Consider the following 8,547-nt stretch of genomic DNA (forward strand, 5'->3'; position numbering starts at 1 on the left):
CACCATCAACAACGGTTGAGCATCTCTGTGGGTCACAAAAGGATTGTAATAGTAGCACATTTTTTTGAGAATAGTTATATCACATTATTAGTCACGCTGAGGCAAATTAATCATGGAGAAGAACATGAGAAAAAGATTTATAATGTACCTTTGGTGTTTCAATAAATTAAACTGGATTGGAACTAGGCTTGAAATGTAAGGGATTGCATCAAATTGAGAGAGAAATTATGTGCATATAAATTGGATTTAGCAAAAGCATATGATAGGGTTGATTGGCACTTCTTGGAGAGTATGCTAAGGGCGTTGGGCTTTGCCCCAGGTTGGATAAATTGGATTATGGCCTGTGTTATGTCAGTAAGATTTTCTGTGCGCTTCAATGCTCAACTTTTGGAAGCTTTCGCCCCTTCATGTGGTATTAGACAAGGAGATCCTTTATCACCGTACTTTATGTTTTTGCCTGAGGCTCTATCTTTGGTGCTACTGGATGCGTGTAGTAGAGGATTTCTTATGGACTTTAAGATCAATAGGCATGCTCCAGGAATATCACATCTTTTGTTTGCTGATGACTACCTGTTATTCTTCAAGGGATCCATTAATCAAGCTTTGACAATTAAGAATATTATTTCCACTTATGAGAAGGGAACTGGTTAGGTGCTGAGCCCAGATAAGTGCTCTATCATGTTTGGAAAAAAGTGCAGTGTGGAAATTAAAGTGGCCGTTATGGTAATCCTTTGCATCACTGCGGAGGGATTTGAGGACAAATATCTTGGGTTTCCAGTGCCTCAAGGTAGAATGAAAGCCGGTAATTTCAATTAACAAAAGAAAAAGATCTCAAGATTTTATCAGGTTGGTTAGAAAAATATGCATCTTGTGGAGCAAAGGAAACATTTAATTAATATGTGCTTCATGCCCTCCGAGTGTATGTCATGGGTATGTTTAAGTTTCCGGCTGCATTGTGTGAGGAGTTATCACAGATTATAAGGAATTTTTTGTGGGGTGATGAGGAGGATAAGAGCAAGACTCATCGACTGGCTTGGGATCAATTGACAAGTCCTAAAGCTGAGGGAGAGATGGGATTCCGAGATCTCAAACTTTTTAATCAAGCGCTGTTAGCGAAGCAGGCGTGGAGGTTGGTGGTCAACCCTGATTCTCTGTGCGCCAAAGCGGTCAAGGCAAAATATTACCCACAGGGACTTATCCTCGACATTGTATTTCCTCTGTCGGCCTCACTGCCTTGGCAAGCTCTTATGCATGGATTGGAGTTGCTGAAATTGGGAGTTATTTGGATAGTGCGTGATGGCTCTAATATTAATATTTGGAGAGATAACTGGCTCCCAAGGCACTCTGGACTTAAAATTACTGCAAGGAAGAGTAGGACGAGAATGAAATGGGTGTCTGATTTGATTCTGACTGGTCCAAAAGGATGGGACGAGAATTTGGTTAGGCACCTATTTTACCCACATGATGCAGAAGAGACCCTTCGGCTGCGTATTCCATCTTCACGGGAAGGTGATTTTGTTGCATGGCACTTTGAGAAGACGGGGATGTTTTCAGTTAAAAGCGCGTACAAGCATGCACTCACGTTAAAGGAACAAAAAGAAGACGAGGGGCAATACAGAGATGCAACATTGGGGGAGAGGAAAATTTGGGACATCATCTGGAAGGCCAATGTTCCTCAGAAGATCCATATTTTTGCATGGCGGGTTGCTACCAATAGTTTGGCTGTCCAAGTAAACAGAATGGCGCACCACCAAGCGGTTCTCTGTACGTGCTCGATATGTGGAGTGGAGGACGAGAATATGTTTCATGCGCTTATTATTTGCGCGAAGGCTCATGCGTTGCGTATGGCCATGAGAGATATTTGGGAGTTACCTACGGAGGATGCATTCAGGTATACTGAGTCGGAATGGTTTCTTGTTCTTCTAAGTCCAGTGGGACAGTCTGTGCGGGACAAAATTATTTTCATTTTTTGGAGAGCCTGGCACTTGAGAAATGATTTGATTTTTTGGCAAGGGCACAGAGTCAGTCACAAATTCAACCAATTTTGTTGATAATTATTGGTCGTCCTTTGGCACATGTCATTCAATGCCATTGGATGATTCTAAGAATAAATGGGAAAATACGATGAGTGGTCTAAAAAGTGATCCAAATACTTTGGAAGTTCAGATGGGTTGGAAACCCCACCTTCTGGTTATATCAACATTAATGTCGACGAGCTTTTTGAAAAGTATTAGCGTGGCAAGTGTGAGTGTGATGGCTAGGGATTTTGCTGGCAAAGTCATGATTTCTTCGTGGGACTATACATTGGGAGGTGTAATAGCGTGGAGGAAGCGGAACTCCGAGCTTGCATTGCTTGTCTCTATATTACTACTAGATCATTGATGGCGCGCGTTGCTGCGCCCGTTTATTGGTTCAATGTAATTATAGGAATCATGTAAATATATGATGCCATGAAGGAGGTCCAATATGCTCCAAATTTAGGCTGGTCACCGCAAAGACCAGCAACTTGATTGGCCACACCAGAGCAAGGATAATAATATGGCAATAGCACACTGCCATGTAATCTAAAGTCAATCAAATAACCAACATTTATAATACTCTCTCGATTCACTATTATAAGATGTTTTTGATATTTTAATGTGGACTACATATAGACTGAAATGAGTTGACAAACCCGTTAAAACACATTTATAAACATCCAATTCAGAAAGTTAGAAGATCTTATAATAGTGTGCGGAGGGGTAGTAATTTGTTACATAGGATCTAATGCAGTCCACCGCATCAATTGTTTTTGGGATATGAACACATCGACCGATCCCTCGTGCATACCATCATATGAGAAATATGTAGCTAGCAACAGTTGATATCAAAATGCTTTCAAGATGCTTATGGGATGGGTAGTAGTAGATAGTATAGTCTCATCATCAGAATCTGCATCATTCAAGTATCTCGATGCAATATGATAAATCTATCAAAGATAGCTTCCTTTTCTGTTCTGCAATAGATGAAGGAAAACAATCAGTATTCTACATGTAAAAAAAAGCAGCACTAAATTTATTTCATATACATGTAGCATGTTGGCGCTCAGTTCTTAAGAGAAGAGAAATAAACATTAAGGCATCAACACGTAGCTCATGACCAAATAACTTAACTATTAGGTATATCATGTAAAAAATATTCAATGTTTCAAAAAAAATCCGGGGTTGACTAGCACAGCTTAAATAATTCTATCAAACAAACTACAAATAGTATTGAAGACAAGAAGGCAGGAATCAATAAAAATATCTATTTTAACATAAGTATATGCTTACATATCATGTATACAATGTAAAAGAGTATAACATCTAAATGGAAAGTTATTCACCTCACATTTCCAAATGTCCATACCAACCGGAGGACCATATCTTGCAAGTTGGGAGTATGGAGCAGAATGGAAATTCAATTACCTTTCTAAGAAAGTGAAGTGGACAATTCAAGTTAATCTTTAAAGGACAAAACCTAAGAGGAATGCACTTTGGATGGCATTCATTGGTGCTAGGATGTAGTTATATGAAAAGGGGAATAAAAATGGGATTCAGAGAATCAGACAAGACGCATACATAAAAATTGGAATAAAAATGGGATGTAGTTATATGAAAAGGGGAGTCTGAGTATCGGACAAGATGCATATAAACATTGGAATTTGACCCCCAAAATACTAACCAAAACAGATAAACACCAAGAAGTGAGACAACAATCCGCTTACATCTTCAAACACCTTCCCTACACAAAAGCTCTGCAATGTCTTGACATACAGAACTGTGCAATGTCTTGACATACAGAATTTACCAAAGTGACTTGTGTCCTCAGCCGTCAGATCGCGGTGTTGACGCCCGAGATTGGCTGGTCGTTGTACCAAGTATCGTTACACCATTTTTAGGGTCCCATCGCATGTCACGGTCTGCCAAATTAAAAGGGCTGCTGCTACCGAAACTGATCTGGCTGTTCTGTCATCGACTGGCCGCAAAAAAAAACTATGTACGAGAGGCCTGGGCATGACAATTGAGAACTAACATCTCTTCCAAGCAGGTGGTCACCATTTTTATGGGCTTCTTTGTGTGCTTGAGCCAGGCAGCCTGACGTGGAACGACTGCTGCTCCAGAAGCCTATTTCTGTTGCCTTTCCATTCACTCGACCGACGCGTGTTTTCTGGTTACTATAATAACTGACCATGATAAAAACTCACTAAAAAAGCTGATCTAAAATATAACCAAACTATTAGCATTCTCCCCTGTATCTTTGAGCCAGCGAAAATTATGTCGTTCACATTCTGTGTCCGCTCAATGCAAATGAAAATTCCCTGCCCCATCGAATCATTCAGTCATGTGACCAGCGACAGAATGATGGTGATGAAGCTTCAGTTCCAGAATCACAATTGAAGCAAAGAACAGGGCTGATGGAGAAACTTTTAGTTCTGGGATTGCCACGCCATCATTCTTGGTCTGCAAATGCAAAAGGAACATTCTTATACTATAATCAGATAGTTTGAAGCGTATTTGCTACTTGCTAGATTCTTCTACTTAAAATTTATTTATTTTACTTTTGATGATGATTCTAACATCTGTTTAACTGTTCCTTGCTGGTATTTCCAGCAGCTCCATCCAATCCAATCCAACTATAACCGCATTAATATTACACCATATATATTTGTGTGGCTTAATCCATTTATATTCGATGCCATCCTAATCTATTTTGGATGTTACACATTAAGAAGTTATGTGAGCTCACCAAACATATGGGGAATGATTGATGCAATACTGTCTAATTTTTTTACAAACTAACTTTGAACAAGAAGTGTAACCCAAACCATGTCCTTTTCACATATCCGTGTCGTTCAACTATACTCAAATATTTGCATTGTTCTATTGACATGATAGACGGGCGCGGCAACACGTGCATTCATGTTCTAGTGTCTTCACATACAGAACAGCCTATCTAATAAGTTTACCTCTTCAGATCATGGTCAAACTATACAGAATTGTCTCCATCTCTTCCAATAATTGGTGTCAGAGGATTCACAAACAGCATGAGGCCTGATCCATGGAGAAAGTTGAAATAAAGTCCAAATTAGTGCTTTGAGATTTCATCCACCAGTACAATGGGGCAGATGAGTAGAGGCCTAGTGTTCGAGGAGAGTAGGGGAGCTAGGAGGGAATTTCACAGGAGCTCACCAACAACAGTTCTGAAGCATCATGACAATGAGGAGAAGACGGTCTGATGCAATAGATGAGGGAGACAGGACCGCCGACATCCCCGACATTGACCAGGTCTTCCACTACCTTTGTCCACCGGCTTAGCCTCCAACTCCAGATAATTGTGAAAATTGTCGTCGTCATTACTTTGCTCCATAATAAGTAGTGACGAATATTTGGTTCAGACAAAAAAATTAGCATGCAATAGTTGAGATAGATATGCCTAAGATTACAACTGAAATTGATTCTTTAGTTTATTTATCGGATAAGAACAATTCTGAACAATTATATGGACTTCATCTAGGGACTGTACAATTCATTTAGATGTCCAATGTATCCATTCATGAAAGAGTTCGGTCCAGAAGCAAAAAATCTAAGAACACTATCCAGCCAATGAGCAACTAACTTCTGGTTGGGTTATGAGTTCAAACAAGGCCAAAACTCCAAATTCTGTACCAACATCTATTTGAATTAACTAAACCTCGAGAACTTAAAAGGTGTCATTTGTATGTGGTTCTTCCAAAAAAAGGTTGCCAACGTGATGTGTACATGGACTATAAAATTACAGGAGTCCTTCATTGGGTTTCAATTACTTACTTCATCAGCGGCCTGCCGCCCGCTATCTCGTTGCCTCGGTGTCATCTCAGATCTGCATCAACCACAACATGGCATGCTATGGTCCTATGACTTGAGCTCTGTGATGACCAAACAATATTGCAAGGGAGGATATGGCAGTTGCAGCTGCGCGCCATGAAAATCAAATGAAGAACCATGGAAATTGGAACATCCAGAATTCAGTTAAATGATAGATCATTCTACACTGACAAACCCTAACTTATTACCCCTATCTGTAGCACCTCGGCCGGACAAACAGATTGTTTAGCACCTCAATTGGTTGAGTTACAAAACCCTATAATGCATCGAGGGAGAAGAAACTTACTGGTGGGGAGAGCAACGACGACTGTACGGCACGGAAGGGGGCGGCCAGCGTGGTGAGGTGGGCGGCTCCGTTCAAGCAAGATGAGGTTGGCGGCTTCGTGCTGTCGGGTTGACGCGGTGGATTCGAGCACTGCCGGTGGGGCGGCCTCCAACCTAGCCGTCGCGCGCCTCCGCCGTCGCCACCTCCGCTGCCAGCATCGCTCGTTCCCTGAGGGCTGAGAGAGCGAGAGGAAGGGGGATGGGGTTGACTGTTGAGCACGGCAAATGGGCCAAAACAACGCGATACGAGCCCATTTAACCACAGGGGCCCAAAAAAGCTACCGGAGTAGCTGCCCCTCGGACGGCCCATCTCGCGAAAAACATCCCAGGAAGATCCAGTGGCCAGGAACGGCCAGCACATGAAAACGAATGGTCAAGATGTTGAGTGCGTGAGAGTGCTGGGATGATGCTCAGTTTTAATATATCTAAATATAGGTATAACACTTCATTCTCCAATAATTTTAGAGACTGGTTGTGCTTTTGTTGCGGTGATTTTTGCAAATGAATTTGATGATAGACCAGCTCTGCACGATCTGAAGAAGGAAGCATGGGGTATTTCTAAGCTAATGGATAGCTTCAGAGTTTCAAAGATTAGACGTTCGGCTAATGAGGTGGTCCATCTAATAGCTAAGTTTAGTTTTGATAACAGAGTGGATGGGATTCTTGTTAATGTTGTACCGCCCTATGTGGTGAACTCTGTAATGAATGATTGTAACACGTCCTTTGGTTAATTAATATATGAGGTGGTGTTTAAAATAAATTTGAGAGAGAAATTTTCTTGTCAATTCAACAAATGTGTCTGTGTTGATTTTGGAGATCGCTGCGATAGAGGTAGAAATATCCGACATAGAATACTATGTTGTCACTGAAGCATCCATCAGGTGATAAAGTAAGCCCGGGAAAGCAATGATATGACACTGATCCTATTGTGGGGGATTGACATCATCTCCCAGGGCCCTACACACCCACATATCGAGCGAGGCGCACGTACGCACATAATTCCCCATGGAGCTGGGTTAAATTGGACGCAGCAGCGGTCCGACGGCGACTCGGCGAGCCGGAGGAGGATGTGTGGCACCATCTCGTCCGGCACGTACGGTGTCAATCGGTGAATACATATGCATGGAATTTAGGTGGTTCGGATCCTAAAAATACTACTACTACCATCAGGAAGTAATTAGTGTGCCCACAAGGAGTCCGACTTGATACCTGCTTCGACTCCAACTCGGCAACTCGTGCTCTAAAATAGACACCCTGCGATCACAAGCTGGTCGATTCCACGTTGCCGGATTGCTGTTGCCCATCTATCTGTAACAATGGGGCGTCGTCTTCGTCACCATCTTCGTCTATCCATGACGACGGGACGTCGTCGTCGCCATCTTCGTCGCGTTGAGGCTCAGAGCAGCAGCCACAGCAGGGAGATCCCAAGGGAGATGCTCCAAGAGATCCTAGTGAAGCTGCCGACAAAGGACGTGGCCCGGTGCTGCTGCGTCCCGAGGCTGTGGCGCAGTGTCGTCAGCGAGCCCTCCTTTCGCCATCTCCACGCCGCCAATTACGCCACCGCTTTGTCGGCGGACAAAGAAGTCTTGTTCGTCTTGACGACGTGTGAGCCGGGCCGGAGCGACGGTGCCAGCATCTTCAGCATGTCTTCGGGCAAGGCCATGTTCTCCTTCGACATCCCCAACAGCTATGACCTCGCCAACATCTGCAACGGCCTCCTCTGCTACGTGCACGGCAGCGGCCCCGAGGCGCCGGCGGTGGTATGTAACCCTGTCACCGGCGAGACGCTGGCGCTTCCCAGCGCACCGCCGCTCACAGGAACCAAGGATAAGACACATCTCTTCGCCTTGGGATTCAGTCCACCCACCAATGAGTATAAGTTGTTCAGGTTCTCTAAGGTGCACATGGCCGTGTACACCTTAGGCGACACTCGGCGCTGGCGGCAGCACTCGTTCCACTCACCATCTCATCCGGCTGAAATCCTGACTTGGCCGCCACTGCTGATCGACGGCAAGCTGTATGTGGTGACGATAGGTTGGAAGCGAGTGTTGGTAGTCGATGTGCTTACTGAGACATACTGCACGTACCGTCTCCCAGAGCATGAGACTCTCGACTATGCCAAGCGGCTAATGGGTGCCTTCGAGCTCGACGGCCAGTTGTGCTTCGTCAAACACGTCTGTTACGTGGGCCCCCACTTTTGGGTCATGTCACTGCCGAAGGATGACAAGCCTCCACAATGGGATCTGCGCTATAACTTCCACATCAAGGAACCTTTCTACATCTTCAGGCCATGGAGCGCCTGGGCTGACGATGGCGACAAGATGCTCTGCTACATGAA

At 43.7% G+C, this 8,547-nt stretch overlaps 1 long non-coding RNA gene across 1 annotated transcript; it reads right to left on the reverse strand.

Moving 5' to 3' along the window:
* Window positions 1-4,270: 4,270 nt before the first annotated feature.
* Window positions 4,271-5,941, reverse strand: LOC123089685 (uncharacterized). The gene is made up of 4 exons (XR_006442350.1): window positions 5,829-5,941; window positions 5,211-5,377; window positions 4,988-5,072; window positions 4,271-4,481 (listed from the first exon to the last, which is right to left on the reverse strand). It is a non-coding gene; the product is annotated as an uncharacterized lncRNA (long non-coding RNA).
* Window positions 5,942-8,547: the final 2,606 nt, after the last annotated feature.

The sequence above is a fragment of the Triticum aestivum genome, chromosome 4B (genome assembly GCF_018294505.1).
Source record: "Triticum aestivum cultivar Chinese Spring chromosome 4B, IWGSC CS RefSeq v2.1, whole genome shotgun sequence".
NCBI classification, from domain to species: Eukaryota; Viridiplantae; Streptophyta; class Magnoliopsida; order Poales; family Poaceae; genus Triticum; species Triticum aestivum.